This window comes from Neoarius graeffei, chromosome 12, assembly GCF_027579695.1.
Source record: "Neoarius graeffei isolate fNeoGra1 chromosome 12, fNeoGra1.pri, whole genome shotgun sequence".
NCBI lineage: Eukaryota > Metazoa > Chordata > Actinopteri > Siluriformes > Ariidae > Neoarius > Neoarius graeffei.
In genome coordinates, this window is record NC_083580.1 from 30,403,829 (window position 1) to 30,418,146 (window position 14,318).

The window sequence follows — 14,318 nt, forward strand, 5'->3', positions numbered from 1 at the left end:
AAAAATGGCTTAATTTTTAGAAAACTGATGTAATATTATGTATTAGGATAACATGGTCCAAAATGGGCCTAATTAATGAATGAGATCAAAAGTTTTTTCTTTATAACTTTTTTTTCCCAAGATATTTACATGGAAATTGGCAGGCACATAGATGGTTGTATACTGAATTCAAAGTTTGAAAAATTAGCAGGAACAAATTATGCAAGTCAGTATTTAATTAGTATTAATTAGGTAAAAACATTAAATCAGTACACTCTTCTTCAAAGTTTCATCAAATGGCTTTATTTGTAAAATTTCAAGCTGATCTTAACTCTCATTTATACATCACAAAGAAGGAGAAATCAATGTTAATTATAACAAGTGTTGCCAGGCAAAACAAACCTCACCCGGTAGCACGATGAATATGAAGGAAGATATCACGAAAAACAGTAGGTACCCTAAGGATACGTGTGACCTACTGTTTATAAATACAACCCCGATTCCAAAAAAGTTGGGACAAAGTACAAATTGTAAATAAAAACGGAATGCAATAATTTACAAATCTCAAAAACTGATATTGTATTCACAATAGAACATAGACAACATATCAAATGTCGAAAGTGAGACATTTTGAAATTTCATGCCAAATATTGGCTCATTTGAAATTTCATGACAGCAACACATCTCAAAAAAGTTGGGACGGGGCAATAAGAGGCTGGAAAAGTTAAAGGTACAAAAAAGGAACAGCTGGAGGACCAAATTGCAACTCATTAGGTCAATTGGCAATAGGTCATTAACATGACTGGGTATAAAAAGAGCATCTTGGAGTGGCAGCGGCTCTCAGAAGTAAAGATGGGAAGAGGATCACCAATCCCCCTAATTCTGTGCCGACAAATAGTGGAGCAATATCAGAAAGGAGTTCAACAGTGTAAAATTGCAAAGAGTTTGAACATATCATCATCTACAGTGCATAATATCATCAAAAGATTCAGAGAATCTGGAAGAATCTCTGTGCGTAACGGTCAAGGCCGGAAAACCATACTGGGTGCCCGTGATCTTCGGGCCCTTAGACGGCACTGCATCATATACAGGCATGCTTCTGTATTGGAAATCACAAAACGGGCTCAGGAATATTTCCAGAGAACATTATCTGTGAACACAATTCACCGTGCCATCCGCCGTTGCCAGCTAAAACTCTATAGTTCAAAGAAGAAGCCGTATCTAAACATGATCCAGAAGCGCAGACATCTTCTCTGGGCCAAGGCTCATTTAAAATGGACTGTGGCAAAGTGGAAAACTGTTCTGTGGTCAGACGAATCAAAATTTGAAGTTCTTTATGGAAACCAGGGACGCCGTGTCATTCGGACTAAAGAGGAGAAGGACGACCCAAGTTGTTATCAGTGCTCAGTTCAGAAGCCTGCATCTCTGATGGTATGGGGTTGCATTAGTGCATGTGGCATGGGCAGCTTACACATCTGGAAAGACACCATCAATGCTGAAAGGTATATCCAGGTTCTAGAGCAACATATGCTCCCATCCAGATGACATCTCTTTCAGGGAAGACCTTGCATTTTCCAACATGACAATGTCAAACCACATACTGCATCAATTACAGCATCATGGCTGCGTAGAAGAAGGGTCCGGGTACTGAACTGGCCAGCCTGCAGTCGAGATCTTTCACCCATAGAAAACATTTGGCGCATCATAAAACGGAAGATACGACAAAAAAAGACCGAAGACAGTTGAGCAACTAGAATCCTACATTAGACAAGAATGGGTTAACATTCCTATCCCTAAACTTGAGCAACTTGTCTCCTCAGTCCCCAGACATTTACAGACTGTTGTAAAAAGAAAAGGGGATGTTTCACAGTGGTAAACATGGCCTTGTCCCAACTTTTTTGAGATGTGTTGTTGTCATGAAATTTAAAATCACCTAATTTTTCTCTTAAAATGATACATTTTCTGAGTTTAAACATTTGATATGTCATCTATGTTCTATTCTGAATAAAATATAGAATTTTGAAACTTCCACATCATTGCGTTCCATTTTTATTTACAATTTGTACTTTGTCCCAATTTTTTTGGAATCGGGGTTGTAAAATTGTTCTCTGATACCATGTCCATACAGTAAATATAGCATTGTGGCAGCGGGGGCATGGTCAAGCGCCGGTCTGTGACAGGAGGGCGGAGTCAGGGAAGGTGAGTGGCAGAATCACTACACCTGGCGGCAATTAACCTGTGTTTGTGTGTCTTCCAAGTAACCGTGCCCTATTTAAGGAGGCAGAGGGAGAGCAGAGGGAGGGCTTCCCCGGACGAGACTACAGTGTGTGTGTGTTTGTCTCTGTCTCTGATTGCTGTTTGAAATTGTCTACTGAAAAGTGTGGCAATAAAGCCTCAGTTGAATCCTGATCTCTGTCCTGCCGTCCTCTGTGCTCCACCCACCCATAGGGAACTTACCACAGTGGTGCCGAAACCCAGGACAGTGCAGCACCAACCCAGCAGCCCCATGGAATCCTCCCCGTTCGCCGACCTGGTCCACGCCTTTGCCACGGCTCAGCAAAGCCAGCACCAGGCGCTCGTCACACTCTGAAAGGAACAAGAGCAGCGCTTCGAAGCCCTGGTGCTGGCCCAGCAGGAAGATCGTGAGGCGTTCCGGCATCTCCTTGCATTGGCGGGGTCCACCAGCGCTCCGGCCGCGGGCCCGTCTCCCCTCACTGTCACCAAGATGGGCCCGCAGGATGACCCTGAGGCGTTCCTCACGTTGTTTGAACAGGTCGCCGAAGCCTCGGGGTGGCCGATGGAGCAGCGCGCAGCGCGCCTCCTCCCCCTGCTAACGGGAGAGGCACAGCTGGCCGCGCTACAGCTCCCCGCCGACCGCCGGCTGGCCTACGCAGACCTCCGCCGGGCCGTCCTCCAGCGCGTGGGGTGCACACCGGAACAACAGTGCCAGCGCTTCCGCGCGCTGCGATTGGAGGAAGTCGGCTGGCCGTTCGCGTTCGGCCAGCAGCTCCGGGACGCCTGCTGGCGGTGGTTGAGGGCCAATGATCACGACGCCGAAGGAATCGTCGACCAGGTGGTACTGGAACAGTTCATCGCCCGCTTACCAGCCGGAACCGCGGAGTGGGTCCATTGCCACCGCCCAGCGTCTCTGGATCAGGCAGTCGAGCTGGCGGAGGATCATCTGGCGGCTGTCCCGTCGGCAGGACAGCAGATGGCATCGTCTCTTCTCTCCTCTTCTCTCTCTCTCTCTCCCCCTCCTCCTGTGTCCCGTCCTCGCCCCATTCCCCCACCACGGAGGCGGGGGCCGGCACCACCCCAGCCGGCCCGCTGCACCCGCGGTGCCCTCCCGTTTCTCCCTTCTGTGTCTGTCTCTCCCCCACCTCAGGTGAGTGAGCCCAGATCACTGGTGCAGAGGGAAAGCCCGGGCCGGTTTGCTGGCGCTGCGGGGAGCCGGGCCACCTTCAACAGCAGTGCACAGCAATGGAAGTGGGCGCGGTGGTTCGGATCCCCGACACGCCAGAGGCCGCCCTCGATCGGGCCGGAGCGTATCGCATACCGGTGAGTATCCAAGGGGCTACATATCAGGCGTTGGTGGATTCTGGTTGTAATCAGACCTCAATTCGCCAAAGCCTGGTTCAAAATGAGGCATTGGAGGGAGCACAAGGAGTGAAGGTGTTATGTGTGCACGGAGATGTTCACCGCTACCCTTTGGTGTCGGTCCACATTATTTTCAGAGGGGAAAAATTTATAGTGAAGGCGGCGGTTAATCCTCGCCTTACAAACTCTTTAATTTTGGGGACTGATTGGCCGGGATTTCGGGGTTTAATGACGCGCCTAGTAGAGAGTGGGTCCTGCCATTTGACAGGGGGAGGTCCCGGTGTCGCTTTGGTGGGAGCAGCTGTCACAGAGCCATCTACGTCATCTCTGCGTCACAGTGAGGAGCCGCCGGCTCCTCCTCTCTCTATTGGGGAATCCCTCGCGGATTTCCCATTAGAGCAGTCGCGAGACGAGACTCTGCGGCATGCGTTTGACCAAGTGAGAGTAATCGATGGTCAAACGCTCCAGCCGAATGCCACCCCGTCCTTCCCCTACTTCGCGATTATGAAGGATAGATTATACCGAGTGATGCAGGACACTCAAACTAAAGAGCGAGTCACGCAGCTTTTAATTCCGAAGAGCCGCCGGGAATTGGTATTCCAGGCGGCTCACTTTAATCCCATGGCTGGACACTTGGGGCAGGATAAAACACTAGCCCGAATAATGGTCCGATTCTATTGGCCGGGGATTCACGGCGATGTCCGTAGGTGGTGTACGGCATGCCGCGAATGCCAGTTAGTAAATCCAGCGGCCATTCCAAAACCGCCTTTGCGCCCTCTACCGTTAATTGAGACCCCGTTTGAGAGAATTGGGATGGATTTCGTCGGGCCATTAGATCGGTCAGCACGAGGGTACCGCTTTATATTAGTTCTGGTGGACTATGCAACGCGATACCCAGAAGCAGTGCCTCTGCGCAATATCTCAGCACGCAGTATTGCAGAGGCACTCTTCCGCGTCATCTCCCGAGTTGGAATCCCGAAAGAGATTCTGACTGATCAAGGCACCTCGTTTATGTCACGTACACTGAACGAACTGTATGGGTTGTTGGGGATTAAGCCGATCCACAACAGTGTGTATCACCCACAAATGGACGGTTTAGTAGAACGGTTCAACTGCACCCTCAAAAATATTATTAAAAAATTCGTGAGTGAGGACGCACGTAATTGGGATAAGTGGCTCGAACCCTTGCTGTTTTCAGTGCGAGAGGTCCCCCAAGCCTCCACGGGGTTCTCCCCGTTCAAATTATTATATGGGCGTAAGCCGCGCGGCATCCTAGATGTGCTGCGGGAAACTTCAGAAAGTAAAAACGAAATTCAGTAAGTTATGGACCTGCGCGCAAAACTCCACACGCTCACCCACCTAACTCAGGAGAATTTGCGGCAGGCCCAGGAACGGCAAGCCCGCCTGTACAACAAGGGTACGCGCCTTAGAGAGTTCACTCCGGGAGATAAGGTACTCGTACTGTTGCCCACGTCGAGCTCCAAATTGATCGCCAAGTGGCAAAGACCCTTTGAGGTCACATGGCGAGTCGGGGACGTCGACTATGAGGTGAGGCGAACGGACAGGGGTGGGGCACTACAGATTTACCACCTCAATCTGCTTAAACGCTGGAACAAGGAGGTCCCCATGGCGTTGGTGTCGGTAGTTCCGGAGAAGGCGGAGCTGGGGCCGGAGGTTCAAAAAGGGACATTGGCATCACGTACCTCTCCGGTCCCCTGTGGAGACCACCTCTCCCCGACCCAACTCACGGAGGTCGCCCAGTTGCAGACCGAGTTTTCGGATGTGTTCTCGCCCCTGCCCGGTCGCACTAACCTCATAGAGCACCACATAGAGACGCCCCCGGGGGTGGTAGTGCGTAGCCGCCCTTACAGGCTACCCGAACACAAAAAAAAGGTGGTTCGGGAAGAACTTCAGACCATGCTCGAAATGGGCATCGTCGAGGAGTCCCACAGTGACTGGAGCAGCCCGGTGGTCTTGGTACCCAAGGCCGACAGGTCGGTCCGGTTCTGTGTGGACTATAGAAAAGTCAACGCGGTGTCTAAATTCGACGCGTACCCAATGCCTCGTATTGACGAGCTGCTCGATCGACTAGGCACGGCTCGCTTTTATTCGACACTGGATTTGACGAAGGGATATTGGCAGATCCCCTTGACTCCATTATCCCGGGAAAAAATGGCCTTTTCCACACCGTTCAGCTTGCACCAATTCGTCACACTTCCTTTTGGGCTGTTTGGGGCGCCTGCTACGTTTCAGCGGCTGATGGACAGGGTCCTCCGCCCCCAAGCCACCTATGCGGCCGCATACCTGGATGATATAATCATTTATAGTAACAACTGGCAGCGGCACTTACAACACCTGAGGGCCGTCCTTAGGTCGCTGAGGCGAGCGGGTCTCACTGCCAACCCGAAGAAGTGTGCGATTGGGCAGGTGGAAGTACGGTATCTGGGCTTCCACTTGGGCAATGGGCAGGTGCGTCCCCAAATTAACAAGACAGCAGCAATTGCGGCCTACCTGAGGCCCAAGACCAAAAAGGGGGTGAGACAGTTCCTGGGGCTGGCTGGCTATTATCGTAGGTTTATACCTAATTATTCGGACGTCACCAGCCCACTGACTGATCTCACTAAAAAGGGGGCACCAGATCCGGTCCAGTGGACGGAGCAGTGCCAGCAGGCTTTCTCTGAGGTAAAGGCTGCACTGTGTGGGGGGGCCACTATTACACTCCCCTGACTTTTCTCTCCCTTTTGTGTTGCAGACCGATGCGTCGGACAGAGGGCTGGGGGCGGTGTTGTCCCAGGAGGTGGAGGGGGAGGACCGCCCCATCCTGTACATCAGCAGGAAGCTGTCGGTGCGTGAGGGGCGCTACAGCACCATAGAAAAAGAATGTCTAGCGATCAAGTGGGCGGTCCTCGCCCTCCGTTACTACCTGCTGGGGCACCCTTTCACCCTCTGTTCGGACCATGCGCCCCTCCAGTGGCTCCACCACATGAAAGATGCCAACGCAAGGATCACCCATTGGTATCTGGCACCCCAACCCTTCAATTTCAAGGTGGTCCACAGGCCGGGGGCACAGATGGTCGTGGCGGACTTCCTCTCCCGTCAAGGGGGGGGGGGGAGTCGGCTGCAGGCCGGATGGCCGCCCGGCCTGAGTTGGGCGGTGGGGGTATGTGGCAGCGGGGGCGTGGTCAAGCGCCGGTCTGTGACAGGAGGGTGGAGTCAGGGAAGGTGAGTGGCAGAATCACTACACCTGACGGCAATTAACCTGTGTTTGTGTGTCTTCCCAGTAACCGCGCCCTATTTAAGGAGGCAGAGGGAGAGCCTCACCCGGGGAGGGCTTCCCCGGACGAGACTACAGTGTGTGTGTGTTTGTCTCTGATTGCTTTTTGAAATTGTCTACTGAAAAGTGTGGCAATAAAGCCTCAGTTGAATCCTGATCTCTGTCCTGCCGTCCTCTGTGCTCCATCCACCCATAGGGAACTTACCACAAGCATATATATTTACTCTAAGAGGCAGTAGTCACAAAAATTAAGCATAATCCAAAAATGAACAATTTAAAAATCATAGAAGTAAAATATACCAAGTGTCTGTACTTTATATTATTCTACTTTTACCTCTTCCAGTTTTCGAAATTGAAACCTCTGAACCGAGGCTGACATACACATGCTGTTGCCATGACCAAAACTCTTATTTCCTGGAAATGGCCCGGCGCTAGAGCTCAGTGGAATGCACTTTCCCTCTGTGATAATCATAAACATGTCTGAAAGCGATTTCTTTAGTCTAGTCCATTTATTTCAAATGGTGAACCAAATTGTATACACTCACCAGCCATTTTAATCGGAACATGTATATGCACATGTGCAGCGCGCGACTGTTACACTCTCACATTCTTTCAGCACGATGACATAGTGGCTAGCGCCTCTATATGAGGCAGTAGCCACACCAAAAATGATTTTGACCTTTTTGGTGACCCTCAGAATGTTGGAAGTTATATTTGAGACCAATGCCCATCTATCCTGAAAGTTTCATGAAGATTGGTCCAGCCGTTTTTCCATAATATCGTTAACAAGAAACCCAACCGAAAACAATACCTCGCCCCACTTACTCTGGGTGAGGTAATTACAAATTACAAATAGAATTATAAAATATGCATAAATAAGCATTGAATGTAACTCACATCTACAATTCTCTATCAAAATAAAAAAGTAATAAAAGAATATTTCTCATCCCCTTTTTGTGCTCTGTAGGGTTTTGTATTTCTAAGTAGGGCCTACTAGTGTTTGTATGAAAGAATATAAATGATTATTTTGATTAATATTCACAGCTTTCAAGGCTAACCTTGAAAAAACTGTGTGATCCACATCCAATAAACAGTTCCATTTAACTGAATTGAAATTGACATTTGTGTTCCTGACTTCTGGTTTTTTAAAATATCGTTCCGACCACTAAGATCTCAATATTTTTCATCAAAACAACTGCAGTTATATTCTAAAATAATTATTTATTTACATGAATCAGTTTGATTTGAAAAAAAAAAGAAAAGAAGATAAGTCAGTAACACTATGAAAACTCACTTCAAAGTCTTCCATGAATCATAACATCATAACTAGCTGACGGAAATTTTTGCTGAATACTTCATCAGAAACAGTGAGAGGTAGAGAACATCCCTATAAAAGTTATCTGATTGATATCCATGAGTAATCCAGTCAGAAACTAATCAGAAGAGAGCCTGGCCACTTTCCCGTGACTCAAAAAGCACTGACGTCCCGATCCCAACGTCAAGCAAGCAGAGTTTTTACTCTGTTGTACCAACTTCAAACTGCTGTTACTCCCAAAGTACTGAACAGATCTTAACTAGATAAATAGAATAGAATGCCTTTATTGTCACTGCACAAATGTACAACGAAATTTAGTGCATCACAGGAGATCAAATCCTCTGCATACACCACTTGGGCACTTCAGCCCAAGGCCATCCTATGTTAACCTAACTGCATGTCTTTGAACTGTGGGGGAAACCGGAGCAAACCCACGCAGACATGGGGAGAACATGCAAACTCCACACAGAAAGGCCCCTGTCGGCTGCTGGGCTCGAACCCAGAACCTTCTTGCTGTGAGGCGACAGTGCTAACCACTACACCACCATGCCACCCTAGAATTTCTTTGGAAAGCAGAGATTATAAGCCTTTTAATGATAATATTCATGATAGAAAATATTCAAGAGTTAAGCAATGACAAATTTGGAAAGTTAAATGAATGTCTGCATACACAATTTTCACAGCATGGCCAGCAAACCTCTGATATGCCTAATTATGGGAAGAAAGCTTAGACAAGATGGAAATTCAAAAAATGCCCCAATATAGCTGAATTCAACAAGATGCTAAACTTGTCTCTTATTATTACAGATATTGTCATAAAGAAAGAATAGCTGTAAGAATGAATAGACAAAGTCATAGAAAATAACCTACATTTAACCAATATAGTGATGCCAAGCGGTTGAGAACAATAAGAAGTGAGGAGAGGAGACTTTGCATATACAGATGTTAATATAGAGACTTAATTTTAATAGTTTAATTTAGTTTTAATATAAATACATGCAAAACAAGGTGGATCTAGACAGTTTGAAAGCTTGATTCTGTGTGAAAACCATGAACCTGGCAACATTGGTGAATAGAAGGCCTTTTAACAGTGTCAGGGATGCATGCAGACCCATAGCGACACATTGCTATTCACACTACAAGTATAATGTGACCACATTCATCCCAGGCCACCTCCATATGTGGTCTAACTGATTGCATCACAAAACGCATTTGACCTCATTCAAACCTGTATTTAGCACTATTCACTTGTAATACCAAGAGTGAAAGGGGATTTTATCAGTGACTTCAGTATCCTTGGGACAAAAGCCTTCTGGAATATGGTTTATTAGCAAGACATTTAATGACTACCTATCTATTTACCCAAGTGTGTGAGTTTGTGTCTGTGACTATAACTTACTTACTTACTTAATCCTCTTCATCCCTACTGGGACATAAGGCCACAACGTGTGCTCTCCACCCTGCCTGGTCCTGTGCTGCTGCCTGTGCTTGCCCCCATGTCATGTTCATCTTGTTCAGCTCGGCCAGCACTGTCCTTCTCCAGGTGGTTTTGGGCCTGCCTCGGTTTCTCTTCCTTGGTGGTGCCCATCTCAGGGCTGTTTTAGCAACCCGTCCCTGGAGCATTCGGAGCACGTGACCCAGCCATCTCAAACGTCTGGTCTTGATATCTATGGAGATGTTGGAGGAGTTGGTTTTGATGTACAATTCGTTGTTAGAAATTTTGTTTGGCCAAAAGATGTTGCACAGTCGACGCAGGCATCCATTGTGGAAGACCTCCACTGCTCTGATGTCCTTCTTTATGATGCGCCAGCATTCTGCGCCATACAGGAGGATGGACTTCACATTGCTGTTATATAGTCGGAGTTTGGTCTGTAGGCTGAACCGTTTTGATTTCCATATGGTGCAGAATCTACTAAATGCGCCCCGGGCCTTCCCTAGGCGGGCTTTGATGTCCTTTTCTGCACCGTTGTCTGCAGCGATGAGACTGCAGAGGTAGATGAAGTCTTCCACAGGCTCAAGTTCCTCATCATCTAGGGTAAGGCCAGGGGTTGGTGGGGTGGTGTTGATGTACATGGGTTTGGTCTTTTTTTTACTGATGGTAAGGCCGACTGACTTGGCTTTGTTGCTCAGTCTGCTAGTTTTCTGCTGTATGGAGTCGAATTTTGAGGAGAGGAGAACAATGTCGTCTGCGAAGTCTTGGTCTTCTAGTTGGGTGAACAGTGTCCATTGGATGCCTCTAGGTACGTCTTCTGCTGTTCTCCGCATGACCCAGTCGATGGAGACCAAGAACAGTATTGGTGATAGGATGCATCCTTGTCGCATGCCTGTCTTGACTGAGAACCATTCAGTCTGGGTGCCATCAAGGATGACACTGCATTCAAAGTCTTGGTAGAAGGTAATGATGAGTCTAACAAGCTTGCCTGGGATTCCATAGGACCTCAGGATAGCCCACAGACTGTCTCTATGGATGCTGTCAAAGGCTTTCCTGAAGTCGATGAAGTTGATGTAGAGAGGGATGTTCCATTCTATGCACTGCTCTATGATGTTGCGCAGAGCGAAGATCTGGTCTATGCACCCTCTCCCCTTCCTGAAACCCACTTGCTCTTCCCTGAGTGTGGAATCTATTGCAGTTTCAATTCTCTTCAGGAGTACTTTGCAGAACACCTTGCTTGGTATGGAGAGAAGGGTGATGCCGCACCAGTTGTAGCAGCTCTGAAAGTCTCCTTTCTTGGGCAGCTTCACTATGAGTCCTTTAGACCAGTCCATGGGGATAGACTCTGTGTGCCAGATGGTCATGAAGAGGTCCATCATCACCCTGGATGCTGTCTCAACATCGGCTTTGAACATCTCAGCGCGGATGCAGTCGATGCCTGGAGCTTTGCCGTTCTTCAAGATTTTGATGGCCCTCTTGACTTCATCTTTGTTTGAGGGTTTTATGTCAATATCTCAGTGGTTGTCTGCAGGTGGTGGGCTGGCTGGGTTGTCAGATTTGGGTTGGTTTAACACCTCACGGAAGTACTCGGCCCATCTGGTTGCCTGCTGACTTTCAGTTGTCAGTTGGTTCCCATCCTTGTCTTTCAAGCTGTGACTATAGCCAGTTCACTTATTTATTTTATTGTGTAGAATGTAAAACCGCCATTTACAACCCTGTTTCCAAAAAAAGTTTGGACGTTGTGTAAAATATAAATAAAAACAAAATCCAATGATTTGCAAATCATGGAAGCCCTATATTTCATGGAAAATAGGACAAAAACAACATATCAGATATTGAAAATGAGGCATTTTATGTTGTTTGAAAAATATATGCTCATTTTTAATTTGATGCCAGCAACATGCTTGAAAAAAGTTAGGACAGGGGCATGTTTACCATTGTGTTGCATCACTTCTTCTTTTAAAAATACTCTGTAAACATTTGGGAACTGAGGAGACCAATTGCTGTAGTTTTGAAAGTATGGTAAGGTAATACCTTACCTTACCATACCATACTTTCAAATCTACAGCAATTGGTCTCCTCAGTTCCCAAATGCAGTCGATGCCTGGAGCTTTGCCGTTCTTCAAGATTTTGATGGCCCTCTTGACTTCATCTTTGTTTGAGGGTTTTATGCTGTATGGTAGAATTTTTAACTCGTATTTGTGGATGCAAGCAACGAACTGTGTTCACAGACAATGGTTTTCAGAAGTGTTCCTGAGACTTTCCACTATTTCCACTACAGAATCATGTCTGTTTTTAATGCAGTGCTGCCTGAGGGCCCAAAGATCATGTATCCAATATTGGTTTTCAGCATTGTTACTTATGTACAGTGATTTTTCCAGATTCTCAGAATCTTTTAGATTATGTGATCCCCAAATTCTTTCTAATTTTACATTGAGGAACATTATTCCTAAATTGTTACACTATTTGCCCACGCAGTCTTTTACAGAGCTGTGAACCCCTCCCCATCTTTACTTCTCAGAGAGTCAGCCTCTCTGGGATGGTCTTTTTTTTTTATCTCAATCATGTTATTGACCTATTGACAATTAATCTAATTAGTTGTGAGATGTTCTACCAGGTGTTTTAGCATTACACAGTCTTTAGTTGCCCTTGTCCAAACTAAATTCAAAATGAGCATATATTTATACCACAGATTACGTTAGTACCATGCAGTCTTTCACAGAGTGGTGGACCCCTTCCCATTTTACTTCTGAGAGACTCAGCCTCTCTGGGATGCTCTTTTTTTTATACCCAACCATGTTACTGACCTGTTATTAATAAAACTAATTAGGTTTTTTTTAAATTGACAATACACAACTTTTCCAGTTTTTTGTTTCCCCTGTCTCAACTTTTTTGACACATGTTGCTGGCACTAAATTCAAAATGAGCATATGTTAAAACAAAACAACATTTCTCAGGTTCAACATTTGATATGTTGCCTTTGTACTATTTACAATGAAATATAGGGTTTCCATAATTTGCAAATCATTACATTTTGATTTTATTTACATTTTACACAATGTCACAACTTTAAAAAATTAATTGTATTTAACTTTATTTGCTTTTATTTTTGAGTTATTTTAAATGACTATTATTCATTATTAAAACATCTAATGACACTGCTTAAGGGTTTTCGTCAAAATAAATTTTGAATTTGACATTGTATATTATGACAGTAAACATCTGCCTCTACAATCTTAATATAATATCAAAGAAGGTTTTTTGCCCTTTAACAATCACTAAACCTGCTAAATGGAGCCTTTAATGTATAAAAATGACCATGTTTTCCCCAATTGGTCAAAATGTATTCTTTCTTTGATGTTTCCTTGATGGTATATATATATATATATACACACACACACATATATATATACATTTAGGTCCATGTATATAGGTCCATATATAGGACACTGACACAAATTTTGTTTTTTTACCTGTTTACTGAAACATATTCAAGTTATAGTTATGTAATGGACATGGACATAAAGTCCAGACTTTCAGCTTTCATTTGAGGGTATCCAAATTAAAATTGGATGAAGGATTTAGGAGTTTCAGCTCCTTAACATGTGCCAGCCTGTTTTGAAAGGGACCAAAAGTAATTGGACAATTGACTCAAAGGCTATTTCATGGGCAGGTGTGGGCAATTCCTTCATTATGTCACTCTCAATTAAGCAGATAAAAGGCCTGGAGTTGATTTGAGGTGTGGTGCTTGCATTTGGAAGATTTTGCTGTGAAGAAAACATGCAGTCAAAGGAGCTCTCCATGCAGGTGAAACAAGCCATCCTTAAGCTACGAAAACAGAAAAAAAACCATCTGAGAAATTGCTACAATATTAGGAGTAGCAAAATCTACAGTTTGGTACATCCTGAGAAAGAAAGAAAGCACTGGTGAACTCATCAATGCAAAAAGACCTGGACGCCCACAGAAGACAACAGTGGTGGATGATCGCAGAATAATTTCCATGGTGAAGAGAAACCCCTTCACAACAGCCAACCAAGTGAACAACACTCTCCAGGAGGTAGGCATATCAATATCCAAATCTACCATAAAGAGAAGACTGTATGAAAGTAAATACAGACGGTTCACTGCACGGTGCAAGCCTCAAGAATAAAAAGACTAGATTGGACTTTGCTAAAAAACATCTAAAAAAGCCAGCACAGTTCTGGAAGAACATTCTTTGGACAGATGAAACCAAGATCAACCTCTACCAGAATGATGGAAAGAAAAAAGTATGGCGAAGGCATGGTACAGCCCCATGATCCAAAGCATACCACATCATCTGTAAAACACGGCGGAGGCAGTGTGATGGCTTGGGCATGCATGGCTGCCAGTGGCACTGGGTCACTAGTGTTTATTGATGATGTGACACAGGACAGAAGCAACCGGATGAATTCTGAGGTGTTCCGAGACATACTGTGTGCTCAAATGCAGCCAAACTGGTTGGTCGGCTTTTCATAATACAGATGGACAATGACCCAAAACATAAAGCCAAAGCAACCCAGAAGTTTATTAAAGCAAATAAGTGGAATATTCTTGAATGGCCAAGTCAGTCACCTGATCTCAACCCAATTGAGCATGCATTTCACTTGTTAAAGACTAAACTTCAGACAGAAAGGCCCACAAACAAACAGCAACTGAAAACCGCTGCAAAAACCGCTGCCTGGCACAGCTTTAAAAAGGAG